Source organism: Lycium barbarum, chromosome 9 (genome assembly GCF_019175385.1).
Source record: "Lycium barbarum isolate Lr01 chromosome 9, ASM1917538v2, whole genome shotgun sequence".
In the NCBI taxonomy this organism is placed as follows: domain Eukaryota; kingdom Viridiplantae; phylum Streptophyta; class Magnoliopsida; order Solanales; family Solanaceae; genus Lycium; species Lycium barbarum.
In genome coordinates, this window is record NC_083345.1 from 90,037,814 (window position 1) to 90,057,881 (window position 20,068).

Below are 20,068 nucleotides of genomic sequence, written 5' to 3' on the forward strand. Positions count from 1 at the left end.
GTTGGCCTCCTATATATTATGGGATGTTGCGGTTCATTGGTATACTGTTTTGATATCTTCTAGAGGAGTTAATGCACCTCCACCGGTATGGCAAGGGTTTGAAGATGCTTTCCTCCGACACTATTCACTGCCGGAGGTGCGATGGGCCAGAGCTGATAGGTTCTTGAATCTTGGATAGGAAAATATGAGTGCTCTAGAGTATAGCCTCCATTTTAATTCTTTTGTCAGGTATGCTTCGGCCATGGTAGTCGATATGGGAGATTGTGTTCATCGGTTTGTGAATGGTTTAGGGCCACATTTGATGGATAATTGCTTGACAACCCCACTTCAGGAAGGTATGGATATTTCTCGCATTCAAGCCCATGCCCAGAATTTAGAAGAACGGCAACAATATCAAAGAAGTGAGCGTGAGCATGATAGGGGTTATAGTAAGAAGGCTAGATCCTCGGGTTCGGCTAGTGAGTTTAGAGGAGGGAAGAGGCAGCAGTATTCTAGGCACTCAGGCCATTCCGCGACTAGTGTACCTCAACAATTTACCAGCCAAAGATTCGATAGACCTACCAACTCCAGACCGAATCAAAGTCTCAGAGCTTCGGGTTCTCAATACAGGGGTGATTCAGGCCAGATGAGACAACCCTTGACGTGATGTACTTAGTGCGGTAAGCTACATTGGGGACAGTTCCGATTAGGTTCAGATGTTTGCTATGCCTATGGTCAACCAGGCCATATCATGCGTGACTTTCCATCAATAGGTATTAGGGGTAGGGTCCAGCCCATGGGATCAACAGCTGGTTCTTCATCATCTATACGTCCTCCGGGGCAAGGCTCACAATCACCAGCTAGTCGTGGTTGAGGTAGAGGAGGAGTGCCTAGTTCTAGTGGCCCTCAGCATCGTATTTATGCTCTGGCGGGACTACAGGAACTTGAGTCCTCCCCCGATGTTATTACGAGTATATTATCGGTATTTTCTCATGATGTGTTTGCATTGATTGATCCAGGTTCTACATTGTCATATACTACTCCTTATATTGCTGATCGTATTGGCGTGAAACCTGAGCCAATTAAGCCTTTTGAAGTGTCTACACCCATCGATGTCCTAGTTATAGCTAGTCAGGGATATAGAAATTGTGTGGTTGTGATTTGTGACCATCAGACTATGGCTGACCTGCATGAGTTGAAAATGGTTGATTTTGATGTTATTATGGGTGTGCATTGGTTGGCTTCTTGCTATGCCAATGTGGATTGTAGAACCAAAATAGTTCGTTTCTAGTTTCCGGGAGAACCAGTTTTAAAATGGAAGGGAAACACGGCGTCTTCGAGAGGTAGGTTTATTTCGCAAGAAAGATGATTCCTAAAGGTTGTATTCATCACTTAGTCCGGGTTCAGGATATAGAGGCAGAGTCGCCAACTCTCCAATTTGTCCGCGTGGTCAATGAATTTTTGGATGTGTTTCCGAATGAGCTTCCAGGTCGTCTACCCGAGCGGGAGATTGATTTCTCTATTGATGTGCTACCGGATACTAAGCGCATATCTATTCCTGTCACGACCTGACTAGGGGCCGCGACAGGTACCCGGGGCTAACCACCGAGCACCGCTCGTTCTATTACTCATCATACTCATTTAACGCTCTTTTATCGCATTTATACTAAAATCATAAGAACATCATTTTTCATATGGAAATATAAATACTTTCATATACATTGGCCTTTTGGCTATCAAAATCATATATATATATATATATATATATATATGCCTAATAGCAACCTCGTGAAACCATATAACCCACACTGCGTATCTACGAGCCTCTACTAGAGTGCAAGACATATGGACGGGACAGGACCCCGTTGTGCCCAAAGCATTTATGTACATAAAATAGTAAATCAATGGCACCTCCGGAATAATGGAGTGCTTTCGAAACTCTGCTTATCGGCTTCTACAAATCTAGGTCTCCTCCCTGCTTACCTGTGGGCATGAACAGAGCGTCCAAAGAAAACGGACGTCAGTACGAATATTGTACTTAGTATGTAAGGAATGAATGAAATAAGCATAATAGAGAATCATAAGGCTTAAGAAGAAGACATAACCTGCTTAACCTTTAAGGGAGAATATCTTTCATGCCTATATCATATACTACCATGGTACATGTATCATCATAGCTCGTACATCGTTGTATCACACACACACACACACACACACACACACACACACACACACATATATATATATATATATATATATATATATCATAACACCGCATCCGCTCATGCACATTAACGTTATCTGCATTGGGCCATGTAGTTGCTCGACAATCTCACCTACATATTTTCCGGGCTTTTCATACATACATCATATATATATAATCATAGCATATACGTATTTATATCATATACTACCTGGCCAACCAAGGCTTCAGGGTTATGTCTACCAATCCTTACCAAGGCTCAGTGTTATGTCTACCTAGCCCTACCAAGGCTCAGTGTTATGTCTACCTGGCCCTACCAAGACTCAGTGTTTTGTCTACCTGGACCTACCAAGGCTCAGTGTTATGTCTACCTGGCCCTACCAAGGCTCAGTGTTATGTCTACCTGGCCCTACCAAGGCTCAGTGTTATGTCTACCTGGCCCACTAAGGCTCAGTGTTATGTCTACGTGGCCCTATCAAGGCTTAGTGTTATCCATACCCTACTGCAGAGGTGTGCGTGCGTTACATAAATATATACATATTCTACTCGGCCTTATAAGCTCGGGGTTTCATAATAGTCATACATAAGCACATATATATATACATAAAAGCCCATAAATATCTTTCGCGTCATCACTATTATCATCGTCATCATTATCATCATCACTATCAACATCATCATCATTATCATCATCACTGTCAACAACGTCATCATTATCATCACATATGTCTCATAAACTTATCATAACCTTTCATGGAGCATACATTTGGATTTAAAGACAATCTATGAGAATCGCATCGTATTCGTAGCATGAACTTCGTAATAATGTCGCATAATAAACTTTATAATCTCTAACTTAGGCTCATCATTACTATCATCGTATCTATGGCATATCTCTTTCCTTAATCTCATATGGAACCCCTTATGAACATAGACTCGTAACCTTTCGGAACATTTGTCATAGGACACGTATTAGAGCTTATAGACAACCTATAACAATATCGGGGTGAAGTAAGGTCGAGAGCCCCTGATTCCATCATGGAGCATTCTTAAGCATTATGCCTCACCTTGAAAGAATAAGCATATAAGGTGAGTGTAGTCAATGAACAACATCAATGGATCGTAATATGGATCATTAGCCTTGTAGAACCATAATATTATAGGCCTTAGAATCTTTATACTTTGACTTATCATCATCATTATCGTATTCGTAACATACCTCTTATCTTATCCCATATAGCTATTCATAAACATAGGCTCTTAGTTTTCCGAAAGGTAGGACAGTCATGGAAAGGTAAGGAAATAATATCATTGGAATCATATAGGGATCATTAGCTTCGTAGGAATATCATATCATGAACTTTATGACTACTAGACTTAAATTCATCATAGGTATTGTAATGTTCATAATGTGTCTCTTTTCTTTATCTCATATGAAGTTCTTTATACTCGTAGATTCATAGTTCCCAATATGTAGGAAAATCATAGAGAGATAGGAGGATTCATACTATAAGATTCATGCCTTAGAAAGGAAGGACTAGCCTTACATACCTCTTTCATTTAACAATTTCCATCGCTTGGTTGTTCTCCTTCAATGCTCACGTTTCTACCTTCAAGAGAATTCACATTCACATTAGCTAATCGATTACATGAACGTGCTTACTAAAGCTAGAGAAAATTGGGCAGCATTTCCTTTGTTTATACAACCTTTTCCATTTTGTATATCAACTCCCAAACATTCATAATAACGTTCACAATATCATAACCAACAATCTTCATTCATCTACATTACCCTCATTTCACAATTCCACTTCAATTCATCCATAATCATGGTCATAATATACTAGTGCGTTTTCTGACATATAATACCTATCTCGTGTCCTCAATATCATTTACAACATACTTATAATCACAACATATCAAAATTCATAACTCATTCCAAACTACTACTCAAAATCTCATTATTCTCATGTTTATGACCCATTTCCTATGTCCTTCTACAATCCCAGTGTTTCAACTTCCAAATACCTTAAACAACATGTAAATACCATAAAACTTACCTTAGATCTTGTAGGAATGAACCTTGAGTGCAAACACTTCACGTGAGCAAAACCCTAGTTTCACCTCCACTTGGATTCCTTGACTTGGATGAACTTTAATGAGTTTCTTACATTTGATTCACTTTGTTTGATGTAATTGATCACAAATACCCCTTGAATTCTTGTAGGAGAAGTGTATAAAGATGTTTTAGAGAGAAGGGGTGTAAAGGGAAAATGAAATGAAATGAACTTGGATCCCCTTTTTAATACACAAAATCAGTCCCGACCCATTTATACGGACACACATACGGTCCGTATGTGTGACCGTATAATGGTTCCAATGGAGTCTCTTCTCTGGAAAAGTTATACGGCCAGATCTACGGTCCGTGTCTTTTGTACGGTCCGTATAATGGACCGTACAATTCAAAGTTTTCCGAAAATCATTTTCTTCGACTCGTTTGATCTCCAATCCTTATGGAACCTTCTTGACACTTGTTTATCGTTTCATTAAAATTCTAGGGGTCGTTATAACTCTTCTCCAAAGCATCATTAAGTGATCGTTAATTCGTTATTCGTAAATCCTTTCCAATACATCTCGTATGTCTTGCCTCCTCTTGGCAACTTTCTTCTCTTACTTCGAATGTCTTTGAAATCTCATTTAGAATTATCGAATGTTATTTCTTACTCATCAAAACATCGCATACGACATACCCTTCGTCAGTCTATTCACTGTGCATGAATGGAAAAATTTTCGAAGTGTAACATTCTTCCCCCCTTGGGATCATTCGTCCTCGAATGTTAAACTATCCGGGATTCTACGAAAATTTTGCCATATATTTTCCTTCGGTTGACCCGGAGTATCATGATCACATTATTCTTGCTCACCTCTTACTTCTCTCTTTAAGTACCCACTTGGTTTAATTGGCGACGCATAAATACTTGCAAGTTACATAATCGTTCTTGCGTGATTCGTGTACATACATATCTATACATATACATGTATCCATAGTCATATTTTTCATGACCCAGCCCCGTGGGCCATGACTAGTGCCCGAGCAATATCCATACCTGGCTGAGAAGCCATTACCACATAGCTATCAATCAAGTAACGATCCAGTACCATCACATAACGATGCATCCTATCAGCCATATCACCTACTATAGTAGGCGCATATCTGGCCAACGAATCAAACTCAAGACTATAATCCCGAATGCTCCTGCCATTCTGCCTAAGATGTAAGAATCTATCAACTCTAGCTCGCCGCATCTCTGGAGCCAGAAAGTGGCCAAGGAAGGCCTCCACAAACTCATCCCATACTACTGGAGGAGCATCCTCGCCCCTAGACAACTCCCACGACTCATACCAATTGACAGCTACATCCCGCAGTCGATACGAAGCTAACTCAACAGACTCAGTCTCATAAGCCTTAATTAACCTCAACGTACCCTGCATCTGCCCAACGAACTCCTGCGGGTCATCTTCGGGCTTTGAACCGAAAAGCCCTGGAGGATTACAACTTAGGAAGTCACGGGCCCTCAAACTGTCATATCTATCCGTCTGGTCAACCCCTAGCCCATGCCTGCGAGCCTGTCCTGCTACTAATCTGGTGAGTAACTGAACTGCATCTCTCAAGGCTCTATCCTCCGCCCCTGGCTGAGGAGCTGGAGGCTCAGGTACTGGAACCTCAGGGGCTGGCGGTGGAGCCGCCCCCTGACCTGGAGCTGCCACTGTCCTAGGTTCCTCTGGAAATGGAGGTGTATCAGAACTCGCGGACTGGAGCACAACCTCAGGCATAATCTGGGCACGGGCCCTAGTAACTCTCCGAGTCTGGCTAGTATCTCCTGCTACCGATTTGCCCTCCTGGGCAGCTGTCGCTTTCTTTGGAGGCATAGCTGTAAACATAATAGTCTGTTAGAAAGGGATTACCCTGATAACATAGCTCTATCGCACGATCTAGGATAAGAAGGAAAGATGACATCCTAAATGTCCTGTAGCTTCCTGTTTATAGATGTGGTGCACAACACACCGATAAACGAGGCTCTACTAGACACGGTCTGTACACACTCCGAGGATGAACTGCTCTGATACCACTTTTGTCACGACCCAGCCCCGTGGGCCATGACTAGTGCCCGAGATGGACACCCGTATGTACCTGTCAAACATAATCGGACTGATACTATAGGTCCTCAATCAATCACAACGTAATAACATACGCAAGCCGACGAGGCTGCCACTGTACATGTTATATCCTACACAAGCCAATAAGGCTGCCACTACACATCAAAACATTACGCAAGCCGACAAGGCTGCCACTACGAAACGATAACACAAGCAAGCCAACAAGGCTGTTACAACAACACGACAATATATGCAAGCCGGCAAGGCTGCTACAGCGACAGAACATGCACAATGGTCACATGCACAACTGATCACGTCACAGCAGAAAGGGAATCCTAAGCTGGCGGATCACCAAAGCGAGGATCTGTACCTGCGGGCATGAAACGCAGCCCCCCAAAGAAAGGGGGTCAGTACGGAATATGTACTGAGTATATAAAGCATGAAATACGGTAAAAGGATCATAACTGAAATAAGGAGTACAGGAAACAAGTACAATGTCCAGAATACCAAAACACTTGCCTTTGAAACATAAATCATGCATGTCAATATCATATATCATATACATATATACCGTACCCGGCCCTCTAGTGAGGGACTCGGTGAATAAAGTCATCATATGCCCTCCTGGCCGCCTTAACATTTGATGATATATATGTGAGTCTCCCAAGCTCTACACGTGCCCCCCTTATGTGGCATGTGTTTTTTTTTTTTTTTTTTTTTAAAATCGAGTGGGGCCCACTTTATTAATTAATCTTAATTAATTACTAATTCCCACTTAATAATCTAATCACAATTAATTAATTCCTAATTTCCAATAATAATATTATTTTTTTTACACTAAATTAAATTTATAAACAATTGGTTCTAATTTAGAAATTAAAAATTAAGGGTTTTTATTCCGTGTCCGAGAATGACCCCGTCTTTTACCTTGAGTCGATTCTCTTGCGAATAACTCGACGTATAAAAAATGGGATGGATTAGTTAGCTTCTTGTTATGCTAACGTTGATTTTAGAGGCAAGATAGTCCGATTTCAATTCCCAGGAGAGCCAATTATAGAGTGGATGGGAAATACAACAACGCCGAGGGGTAAGTTTATTTCATACCTCAAGGCAAAGAAGATGGTCAAAAAAGGTAACTTTTTTCACGACCCAGCCCCGTGGGCCATGACTAGTGCCCGAGCTGGACACCCACACAAACCTGTCAACATTATCGGGCCGATACTATACAACTAATTACAACACATCGTGTTAACATGCGCAAGCCGACAAGGCTGCTACTATACATCAAAATGTTACGCAAGTCGACATGGCTGCCATTACGAAACGATAACACAAGCAAGCCGACAAGGCTGCTACAACAATATGACAATATATGCAAGCCGGTAAGGCTGCTACAGCGACAGAACATCCATAACGATCATATAAACACAACTGATCACATCTGAATAAAACCAACATACATGTCTACAGACCTCTAAGAGTTTCAACAGTGAAATATGACGGGACAGGGCCCCGTCGTACCCCTATACAACATACACATATATACATCAAAAAGGGTCTGTACCAAAATCTAGGCTCTGGATCAACGAAGCTTTCCAAGATAGCAAAAAGGGAATCCTAAGCTGGCGGATCACCAAAGAGAGGATCTGTACCTGCGGGCATGAAACGCAGCCCCCCTAAGAAAGGGGGTCAGTACGGAATATGTACTGAGTATATAAAGCATGAAATATGGTAAAAGGAGCATAACTGAAATAAGGAGTACAGGAAATAAGTACAATGTCCAGAATACCAAAACACTTGCCTTTGAAACATAAATCATGCATGTCAATATCAAATATCATATACATATATACCGTACCCGGCCCTCTAGTGAGGGACTCGGTGAATAAGGTCATCATATGCCCTCCTGGCCGTCTTAACATGTCAGCATATCATCATATCATCATATCATCATATATATATATACCGTACCCGGCCCTCTAGTGAGGGACTCGGTGAACAATGTAGTGAAACTGTGCACGATAACATACCCGACCCGGGACTCGGTGAAAGGCATATTGAGGCATGCACGAGTAGAGTATTGAGAAACCATATGCAATTTAAAACATTATCAAGACTCAAATAGAATAAGAAGAAGGGATTAACACCTGAGTATCGATAGCGACAATCATATCAAGTATCCCTCGAATGTCATTATAGTTCATATCAAAAGAGTCTTAGGAATCGTAGACACATGTCAATATAGTTTGAAATAGCTTATAGAAGTCAAGGACACTAATCATTAAAGAATTCTTCAAGAATAGGAATTTTCACGCATCAACTACTATCCAACGTACAAAGGACTCGAGGGGAAAACCCAATCACTTAATAGTTCTAGCATCAAGAAGTGAATAAGAATCATGAATTACATTCGGAACTTATGAATAGAGTTACCCCAAAGTTCATATCATTCATCACTTACATCTAAGGCATGCCAAAAGAAAGAAGGGACAGCTTTACATACCTGTTAGCGGCTATTCGTAACCCGTTCATCTCGACACTCTTTTAGCCTATTTAATATAAGAGTAACGCTATCGTTAGTAACTATGCTTTATAGTTCACAAATCTATAGCCCATTTCTTATAGAACCTATATTTCAACTTATGTATTCTCGTTTAGGGTTTTCTATTATCTACAGACTTAACGAAAATCGGGCAGCACTTCCCCTATATATTCGCCTATCCCGAATTTCCAATTGCCCTCCTATTAACACAGAAATACCAACAACAACATATGGACATAATCATATCTTCAATTCTTTCAATTCAATAATAATAACAACATGTTCATATCAACACAACTTCAACTTTAACTTTCCAATTCTTTCATTCCTTAACCATATAATCCATGATGACAACAACTATAATACAACTTAAAATTATTTCTCCATGCCTAGTTAGAACAGCCCCCTACACTACTCAATTTACATTTCAACATCAACATCTACAACTTCTTGTATTCATCACATATCTAAAAATTTATACAAGCTTAAAGTGTCTCCAAAATGTGTATAAAAAGAGATCAAATCTTACCTTAATCAACTTGACTCCAAGAATCAATTCACGTTGCAATCCTTGAATGTGTATAACACTTTTCAATTTCAATTTCTCTCCTTCACTTTCTCAATTCTCGGCCAAAGCATTCTTGGCCGAGAGCTTCCCCTTTTTTTCCAACTATTGCTTTTGCTTGTTCTTGATTCAACTTTGGTAAATGGTGATTTCATGACTCATTTGATGATATATATGTGAGTCTCCCAAGCTCTACACGTGCCACCCTTATGTGGCATGTGTTTTTTTCTAAAAAAAAAAAATCAGGTGGGGCCCACTTTATTAATTAATCTTAATTAATTTAATTAATTACTAATTCCCACTTAATAATATAATCATAATTAATTAATTCCTAATTTCCAATAATAATTTTTTTTTACACTAAATAAAATTTATAAACAATTGGTTCTAATTTAGAAATTAAAAATTAAGGGTTTCTATTCCGTGTCCGAGAATGATCTCGTCTTTTAAGTTGAGTCGATTCTCTTGCGAATAACTTGACGTATAAAAAATACGGGGTATAACATCCTTCCCCCCTTTAGAACATTCGTCCTCGAATGTTGAATTGGTCCCGTAAGGTTCTTTAAGGATTTTTGGAAAGGTTCCTTCTATCGTCATAACATATAGTTTTATTAGGCAATCAATATAACCAAGTGCGGAGTTTAAGTTACCTGTAGGCATAGGGAAGAAGTAAGGGTACTTTTTCTTCATCTCCTCCTCACTTCCCAGGTCATCTCTACCCTGTTGTTGTTTCGCCATAACACTTTGACGGAAGCCACGTCCTTAGTTCACAGCCTTCTAATCTGTCGATCAAGTATGGCAATAGGCTGCTCCTCGTAGGATAACTCCTCTGTCACCTGGATATCATCTACGAGACATACTCTGGAAGGATCGCCTATACATTTGTGAAGCATTGACACGTGAAAGACTGGATGCACTGCTTCCAAATCAGACGGTAGGTCCAACTCGTGGGCAACCCGGCCTACCCCACGGATAATCTGATAAGGCCCAATGAATCTCGGGCTTAGCATCCCTTTCCTACTGAATCTCATAACACCCTTCATAGGTGAAACCTTCAAGAACACCCAGTCACCCACCTGAAATTCTAAGTGTCGACGTCGATTATCTGCATATGATTTCTGTCGACTCTAGGCTGCTAGTAACCTCTCTTGAATAAGCTTCACTTTATCAACAGCCTGCTGAACTATGTCTGGGCCTATCAATTTGGTCTCACCAACATCAAACCAGCCAATAGGTGATCTGCACTTCCTCGCATACAAGGCCTCATACGGCGCCATCTGAATGCTCGAATGATAGCTATTATTATTGGCAAACTCAATAAATGGCAAATGATCATCCCAGCTACCCCTGAAATCAATAATACAGGCCCGTAACATATCTTGTAGTGTCTGAATGGTACGCTCAGCCTGTCCGTCAGTCTAAGGATGGAATGCAGTGCTAAGACTCACTTGTGTCCCCAATCCCTCCTGGAAGGATCTCCAGCAACCGACCCAGTAGGCTGAGATGCACCACCTGGACTACCCCCGAGTGGACACTCCCTCATAATACGGCCTTGACGACCGCAAATAAAGCAAGCACCTGTAGCAAAATGATATTCCCGAAAATGGGGCCTACCACAACGAGAACACTGAGGCAAAGGTGGCCTCGATTGGCGCGAACCCCTGGGCTAGGTTGTGTGTTGATGTAGCATGGCAGAGTTATAGCCTATGCCTCCCGGCAGCTCAGAAAACATGAAAGAAATTATCCTACTCATGATCTGGAGTTAGCAGCGGTAATTCATGCTTTGAAAATATGGAGACATTATTTATATGGTGTGCATGTTGACATTTATACAGATCATAAGTGTCTCCAGTACATCTTTAAGCAGAAGGAGCTGAATTTGCGGTAGAGCCGGTGGCTAGAGTTGCTGAAGGACTATGATGTTGACATTCTATACCACCCAGGGAAAGCAAATGTTGTAGCAGATGCACTCAGCCGTAAATCTATGGGCAGCTTGGCAGATGTACAACCAAAGAAGGAGATAATTCATTATATTTGCCAGTTAGCTAATCTTGGAGTCCGTTTGGCGGATTCGGATGAGGGCGGGGCTCCTATTCGAGGAGTTGCCGAGTCCTCTATTATAGAAGAGGTAAAGAGACACCAGTACGAGGACCCTATTCTTGTACATTATAGAGATGCAGCTCTTCAGAAGGATGAGAATCCATTCGAAGTTGCACCGGATGGAGTACTACGATACAGAGGCAGATTATGTGTACCTGAGGTCGCAAGGTTACAGCGACAGATTATGGGGGAGGCACACTATGCTCGTTATTTTGTTCATCCAGGGTCAACGAAGATGTATCAGACCTCAGATGTTTGTATTGGTGGGATGGCATGAAAAACGATATAGCGGAGTTTGTTGCTCAGTGCCCGAATTGTCAACAGGTTAAGATTGAGAAGCAGAAGCCCAGTGGATTATTACAGGAGATGGAGATTCCTACCTGGAAATAGGAGATAATCAATATGGACTTCGTCATAGGTTTACCTCGCACTCCGCGAAAATATGACTCTATTCGGGTCATCGTTGATAGGTTGACAAAATCAGCCCACTTCCTTCTAGTCAAGACTACTTATTCAGCTGAGGACTATGCCAGGTTATACCTCAGGGAGATTGTGATACTTCACGGGGTTCCCACAGCTATTATCTCCGATAGAGGAGCCCAGTTCAGCTAATTTCTGGAGATCCTTCCAGGAGGGATTGGGGACACAAGTGAGTCTTAGCACAGCATTCCATCCTCAGACTGACGGACAGGCCGAGCGTACTATTCAGACACTCCAAGATATGTTACGGGCCTGTATTATTGATTTCAGGGGTAGATGGGATGATCATTTTCCACTTATTGAGTTTGCCTATAATAACAACTATCATTCGAGCATTCAGATGGCGCCATATGAGGCCTTGTATAGGAGGAAGTGCAGATCACCTATTGGATGTTTTGATGTTGGTGAGACCAAATTGATAGGCCCAGACATAGTTCAGCAGGTTGTTGATAAAGTGAAGCTTATTCAGGAGAGGTTACTAGCAGCCTAGAGTCAACATAAATCATATGCAGATAATTGACGTCGACACTTAGAATTTTAGGTGAGTGACTGGGTGTTCTTGAAGGTGTTGTTATATCCCGTACGTCTGCGTAGTCGTAAAGATTTGAAATAAACTTGACTTGTGAGAAATGAGGCCATATCTTGGTTCTAGCCAATATGTGTGTGCAACTCATGGAAAATATTGGTGCGGGAGTATGGAGGATGGCCAAGGGCCAATTTGGGATTTTGGAAATTTGTTTCGGGAATTACTAAACGAGATTTTTAACGAATTGGGCTAAACAAAAATAAAAGGAAATTGAGGCCCAACTCACTAAGGTGGCCGGCCATGGCCCAATTTAATGGCCCAAATCTTGAATTAAGAAGTCATGTGATTTACATGTGACAAAATATTAAAGGGGGCAATATTATATATATGCAAGCTTATCTTTAGAAGGTTCAAGAAAAATCAATTAAAGCACAAAATTGAAGAACCCCATTGAAGGAGCTCTCGGCCGAGCATCAAGGGGAGGAGAAAAATAATTTTCCAAGCTTTGTTTCCAACTTAAAAATCCAGTTCTTCTTGTATTCATGATGTATACAAGATGCTCTCCGACGTGATACAATTAGTTCGGCGTAAGAGCGACGTTTGCGGCAAGTCGGAACTTGAAGAAAAAGGTGAGATTTTCATGTTTTTATGTTATGAAATGGATATGTATGTGTTAGTGATTAGAGTTGCATGAAGATTTCGGAATTGTGTTGTGTTTGGATGTAGCCGTGTAGGTGTGTGAAGTAGTGTTTGGCCGTGAGCCATGGATAGTGAAGGGGAGGCGAAATGAAGTTCATTTAGTTGAGTAGTTGCGTCGTTGTGGTATGTATGACGTAAATGAAAATTTAACGAGTTGAATTGGCATTGAAATTGGTTGTGTGTCATTATGGGAAATTATGCGATTTTATATAGTTTTTATATAATTGTGAAAGTAAGATCATAGGATGTAAATTGATGTTGTTGTTAGTGAATTTGGAAGGAAACGATGTGAGTTAGTATGTTCGTCGTGGTCGTAGACGCTTCGGATGGAATATGGAAAGCGACAAATCATTCGAACTCATTTATATTGTTTGGAACATTGTTGGGATGTGTTTGATTAATCTTGAATGGGTAAATGAATATGATAATGTTGATGTTAGTTTGACATTGTAAAGTTTGTATGAAAGTTGTCATCTTATGTAGAAAGAAGATCATTGATGTTAGAACCTATTTCGTTGTGAACTCGACGTCGTTTGGTATTGTTGGCTTGTTGTTGTTGATGTTGTGAGCCGAGCTAAGCCTCGGGGGTGTTATATATATAAGGGAAGTGCTGCCGAAATTTCGGTAGACAAATATGAAGTTAAATGAATTCTTAAAAGTCTTGCAATTCCTAATTGGTAACTTTGACCATTTGTAGATTTTGAGCGAAACGGGATTTGATTTTGCGCGAGCATAAGCCGCGAGAAAGGTATGTAAGGCTACCCTATTTCTTCTTTTGGCATGTCCTAGGAAGTCTAGGTCGATACTTGAGCCTCGGGGGCAATTCTGTTCATAGAAATCCGAAATTGAATTTGAGCACTATTCATTCAATCTAATTGAACTATAAATCTCACGTTTTGGTCGGATGGAAATCAAACGTCCGAAACTTTTGTAAATGTGATCAAGTCGACTCGAAACTTCCTTGGATGACTCTATAGCCCTTAATGTCCATGATTCATGTCCGTCGCCTCGACTTGATCCGAGGTGGACCCACTACTCCCGAATCTTCCCCTATTGTTCTATTTGGCTGAATTCCGTACTATAATTAAGGGAAACTCTTGGCTATCGTTCCGATTACTAAATGATAGAAGTATACCTGACATGACCCATTTCACGACATGATCGAGTAACGAAATAAGTATAAAGAATTTGTGTCGGAAAGAATGTTACGAGTCATATTGTCCCCAACTTTCGTGAAGCATGTTTTAAAGAAAATTTTGGAAGAATGATAACACGAATGATGGTTTCACCGAAGCTTGACATATTACGATACGTACACATGATTTCGAAAGTTTATTTGATTTCATACACATGAAGTTGGCACGATACCTAAAGACTTATTTGATATATTCCTTAGTTGTTAATAAAGAAAACAAGTGATATAATTAATACCTTGATATGTAGTGGTGTGTGTGCGTATGAATCTAAGTTGTACTTAATTTGCTATATACGTCATCCGAAAAATAGCTGATATGACTAATACTTCGGTTTTGTGAAAATTGACTTCCGAAACATTTATGGAGTGTTCCGTACTTCGAACGCTCGTATCTTTCGTATACTAGTTCCGATCGACCCGAAACTTGTTTCTGGACCTCCAGACATCGACATTGTGTTTGCATATAATTATGTTTGTATCTCGGGTCTTGATTGTGTGCACGTGATTTCGCACTACTCTGTTCGTGCAAGCGTTGATTTGGATTTCACTGAGCCTGGGCCAGGACATGCTCTCGTGCGTATTTCTCTGCATTATTCTCCGCGTCCCTCTCACTTGCGGGCCGGGGCATGTTACGTATGATATGATGACATTATGATATGATGACGGGGTGGTGGCCAGGATGGCACATTCACCGCGTCCCGCAAAAGAGGGCCGGGGCACGTTACATGCATGCATGATACATGATATTGACATACATGAAATATGATTCACCGCGCCCCTCGCTGAGGGCCGGGGTACGTTACTTGCATATGTGTTACATGACATTGGCATATTTGATATATGTTTCACCGCGTCCCTTATCAAGGGCCGGGGCACGATACATGAATATTTGAGATATGATGTTAATATATATGATTCCATATACCGCGTCCCTCATAAAGGGTCGGGGCATGCTATTTGACATATACATATAAAATATACGATCCTGTCATGCACACCCTAAGTTTGGTAGGTAAGCTTTTGGTACACAGGATGATTCACGTATTTATTGTATTTCTTCTGGCCTCCGACATCGACATATGAGTATATAGATGACTTGTGTGTGGAAGGTAAGCGCTCTGGTATTTTGGATAGCGTACTTGTTTTGGTACCGTTGTTCGGGTCATGTTTCTATTTTCTGTATTCCATGCTTTACTTACCCAGTACATATTCCGTACTAACCCCCTTTCTTCGGGGGTTGCGCTTCATGCCACGCGGGTACAGACACTTATTGTGGTGGTCTGCCAGCCTAGGTACACAGTCGGCTTTTGGGAGTACTCCTTTGTTCCGGAGCCCACCTTTTGGTACAGATCCTTCAGTTGTACATATTGTTGTGTTTATGACTATTCTGGGGTACGGCGGGGCCCTGTCTCGCCATATAATTCTGTTGTCTGTATTAGAGGCCTGTAGACATGTTTGTGGGTTGGGGTCTTTCTGTACGGATGTGTGTATATGATGTGTTTGGGCGATCCCATTCGCCGCGGCGGCCGGTCCGCATGTGTTTACATGTTGCCTTGTTGGCCGGTGTGGCCTTTGTTGGTATTTTCTGTGTGCAGGGTTATTTTGGATAGTCTGTAAAACAAAGGAAACTCTGCCGAAATTTTCCTGGAAATCACCTAAATTTGGAATATAGCCTTGTCGGCTTCTGCTATATACTTGAATGAGTTTGAAACAAATTTAGAGATAGCATTTGATAAATGTGTTTGGGTGCCCAGATCGGGCACTAGTCACGGCCTACGGGGTTGGGTCGTGACAGAAGTGGTATCAGAGCGTTTTGTCCTCGGAATGTGTACAGGCCGTGGCTAGTAGAGTCTTGTTTTTTGGTGTGTTGTGCACCACATCTATAAACGGGAGCCTACAGGACATTTAGAGTGTTACCTTTCTTTGGATCTTAGATCGTGCCATAGAGCTGTGCTATTAGGGTGATTCTGTTCTGATCGGTTGTTGTGTTTTTCAGTGATGCCTCCGAAGAAGGCTACGGCTGCCCAGAAGGGTAAGGTGATGGTCGGAGAGACCAGTCAGGTGCAGCGAGTTACCCGGGCTCGTGTTCAGGATTTGCCCGAGGTTGTACCCCACTCAGAGGGATCTGCTACACCACCGGCGGAGCCTGCAGCAGGTCCATCAGCAGCTCCAGGGGCCCGAGTACCCGCACCCGAGCCTCCAGCTCCTCAGCCAGGGGCGGAGGACAGGTCACTGAGGGAGGCCGTGCAGTTATTGACCACACTGGTAGCGGGGCAGGCTCGCAGACGCAGGCGGAGAGATAAGGATGATGATGACAGGCGTGACAGCCTGAGGGTTCAAGAGTTCCTATTATGTGGCCCCCCAGAGTTTTTTGGGTCTAAGCCCGACGAGGACCCCCATGACTTCATTCGGGGGATGCGACGATCACTAGATTTGGTCAGGGCTTCAGAGACTGAGTCCGTTGAGTTGGCTTCGCTGAGACTACGGGATGTTGCCGCTCACTGGTATGAGTCCTGGGAGCTATCCAGGGGTGAGCGTGCTTCCCCAGCTACATGGGACGAGTTCGTGGCTGCTTTCACCCGCCACTTTTTGCCACCGGAGTTACGGCGGGCGCGGGTTGATCAATTTTTGCATCTGCAGCAGAGGGGTCGGAGTGTTCGTGAGTATAATTTGGAGTTTAATTCTCTGGCCCGGTATGCACCTGCTATAGTAGCAGATATGACTGACCGGATGCACCGGTACGTGATGGGGTTGGACCGCTATTTGATTGATGGCTGCATGGCGGTGGCATTGCAGACAGACATGGATATCGCCCGGCTACAGGCCTATGCTCAGGGTATGGAGGACCGACACAGGGCTGATTATCCTAGTAGGGATCAAGATAGGAGGCCGCCCAAGAGGGCCAGGTACATGGGATACTCTGGGGAGTTTCGAGGCTGACAGCCTCAACAGTATGTCAGACAGTCTTCTCATCCAGCGCAAAGTGCGCCCCCACGGCCTACTGGTGGGAGATTTGATAGTGTTAGATGTTCAGGAGCTGGCCAGAGCTCTAGGGCTCCCGATTCGCAGGTAAGTGGCGGGCTCAGCCAGACTAGGTCACTTATGCCTCAGTGTCCCCAGTGCGGTAGACGCCATTTGGGAGAGTGCCGTCGCGCCACCGGTGCTTGTTTTACTTGCGGCCGTCAAGGCCATGTTATGAGAGAGTGCCCGTATAGGGGAGGTTCAGGTGGTTCAGCTCAGCCCATTGGGTCAGTTGCTAGCTCGTCTCTTCCTTCCGTAGCTATGGGCCCCACGGGGCAGGGTGTGTCGATACCAGCAGCCGCGGCAGAGGTCGTGGCGGAGCTCCCAGTTCCAGTGGTCCTTCAAACCGCTTGTATGCGTTGGTCAGCCGACAGGATCAGGAGGCACCACCAGATGCAGTTACAGGTATATTATTAACTTTCTTCCGAAATGAATATGTATTGATATATATATTTCCCCCCTCGATTGCTAGTAAAACTGGGATGAGACCCGAATCGATAAAACCGTATGTGGTAGTCATATGTACAGATGAAAGTGCTTGTTCAAAAAAAAAAAGAAAAAAGAGGGCTAACCCGGTAGTTTCATAATAATAAACGATCCTCTCCAGATCGGAGTGGGACCCGCTACGAGAACCTTCCGGAAAGTGTAAGATACCGACCTGCCTTAAAGTGCGTGACAAAGGTCGTGTGAGGTAGTCGACGCGATTATACCAGTGCTAATGCATCAAAATGCACGGAAGTTCCGGGGTTAAGCGTGCCAGGGGCGGAGCAATTTTGGGATGGGTTACCCCCTGGGAAGTACACCAAATTTCTCGTAAATGTAAATATAAAAGGCAGATGAGAAACCAGGGGTAACCTAAAGGAAATAAGAATGAACCAAATGGTTAGAAACCCTAGATAGATCGGGTAGACTAAAGCAGACTCGGTCGGTGAAGAAGAAGGAAACACAGTACAGTTCTGGAATTTGGGTAAGTTTGAGTAAACGTTTGGAAGCGTTTTGTGAGTAAATGGTAATAAATGTATAAGTATGCGTATAACGTTCCGTCTATGGCCGTACCGGTCGGTGGTGGGGCCCAGCAGCCAGTGTAAAGACATATGAAATATATTAGCCGAACGAAAGTTAAGAGACAAGTAAAGGATAGGGTATAGATAATATGAAATGAACTGATACTAATCTCACTATAGTAAGGGTAGAAGATCCCAATGCGATAATACGTGGAAAGGAAGGAAAAGTAAATAAACGGAAGACAAGAAGGTAGCAATTGTAACGTTTAAGAATTTTTGAAAGAAAGAAAGGAACCTCCCCGAAGTATCATGAGACCCCTCAGGTCAGTTGAACATTCGAGGACGAATGTTTTAAAAGGGGGGGAGGATGTTATATCCCGTAAGTTTGCGTAGTCGTAAAGATTTGAAATAAACTTGACTTGTGAGAAATGAGGCCATATCTTGGTTCTAGCCAATATGTGTGTGCAACTCACGGAAAATATTGGTGCGGGAGTATGGAGGATGGCCAAGGGCCAATTTGGGATTTTGGAAATTTGTTTCGGGAATTACTAAACGAGATTTTTAACGAATTGGGCTCAACAAAAATAAAAGGAAATTGAGGCCCAACTCACTAAGGTGGCCGGCCATGGCCCAATTTAATGGCCCAAATCTTGAATTAAGAAGTCATGTGATTTACATGTGACAAAATATTAAAGGGGGCAATATTATATATATGCAAGCTTATCTTTAGAAGGTTCAAGAAAAATCAATTAAAGCACAAAATTGAAGAACCCCATTGAAGGAGCTCTCGGCCGAGCATCAAGGGGAGGAGAAAAATAATTTTCCAAGCTTTGTTTCCAACTTAAAAATCCTGTTCTTCTTGTATTCATGATGTATACAAGACGCTCTCCGACGTGATACAATTAGTTCGGCGTCAGAGCGACGTTTGCGGCAAGTCGGAACTTTAAGAAAAAGGTGAGATTTTCATGTTTTTATGTTATGAAATGGATATGTATGTGTTAGTGATTAGAGTTGCATGAAGATTTCGGAATTGTGTTGTGTTTGGATGTAGCCGTGTAGGTGTGTGAAGTAGTGTTTGGCCGTGAGCCATGGATAGTGAAGGGGAGGCGAAATGAAGTTCATTTAGTTGAGTAGTTGCGTCGTTGTGGTATGTATGACGTAAATGAAAATTTAACGAGTTGAATTGGCATTGAAATTGGTTGTGTGTCATTATGGGAAATTATGCGATTTTATATAGTTTTTATATAATTGTGAAAGTAAGATCATAGGATGTAAATTGATGTTGTTGTTAGTGAATTTGGAAGGAAACGATGTGAGTTAGTATGTTCGTCGTGGTCGTAGACGCTTCGGATGGAATATGGAAAGCGACAAATCATTCGAACTCATTTATATTGTTTGGAACATTGTTGGGATGTGTTTGATTAATCTTGAATGGGTAAATGAATATGATAATGTTGATGTTAGTTTGACATTGTAAAGTTTGTATGAAAGTTGTCATCTTATGTAGAAAGAAGATCATTGATGTTAGAACCTATTTCGTTGTGAACTCGACGTCGTTTGGTATTGTTGGCTTGTTGTTGTTGATGTTGTGAGCCG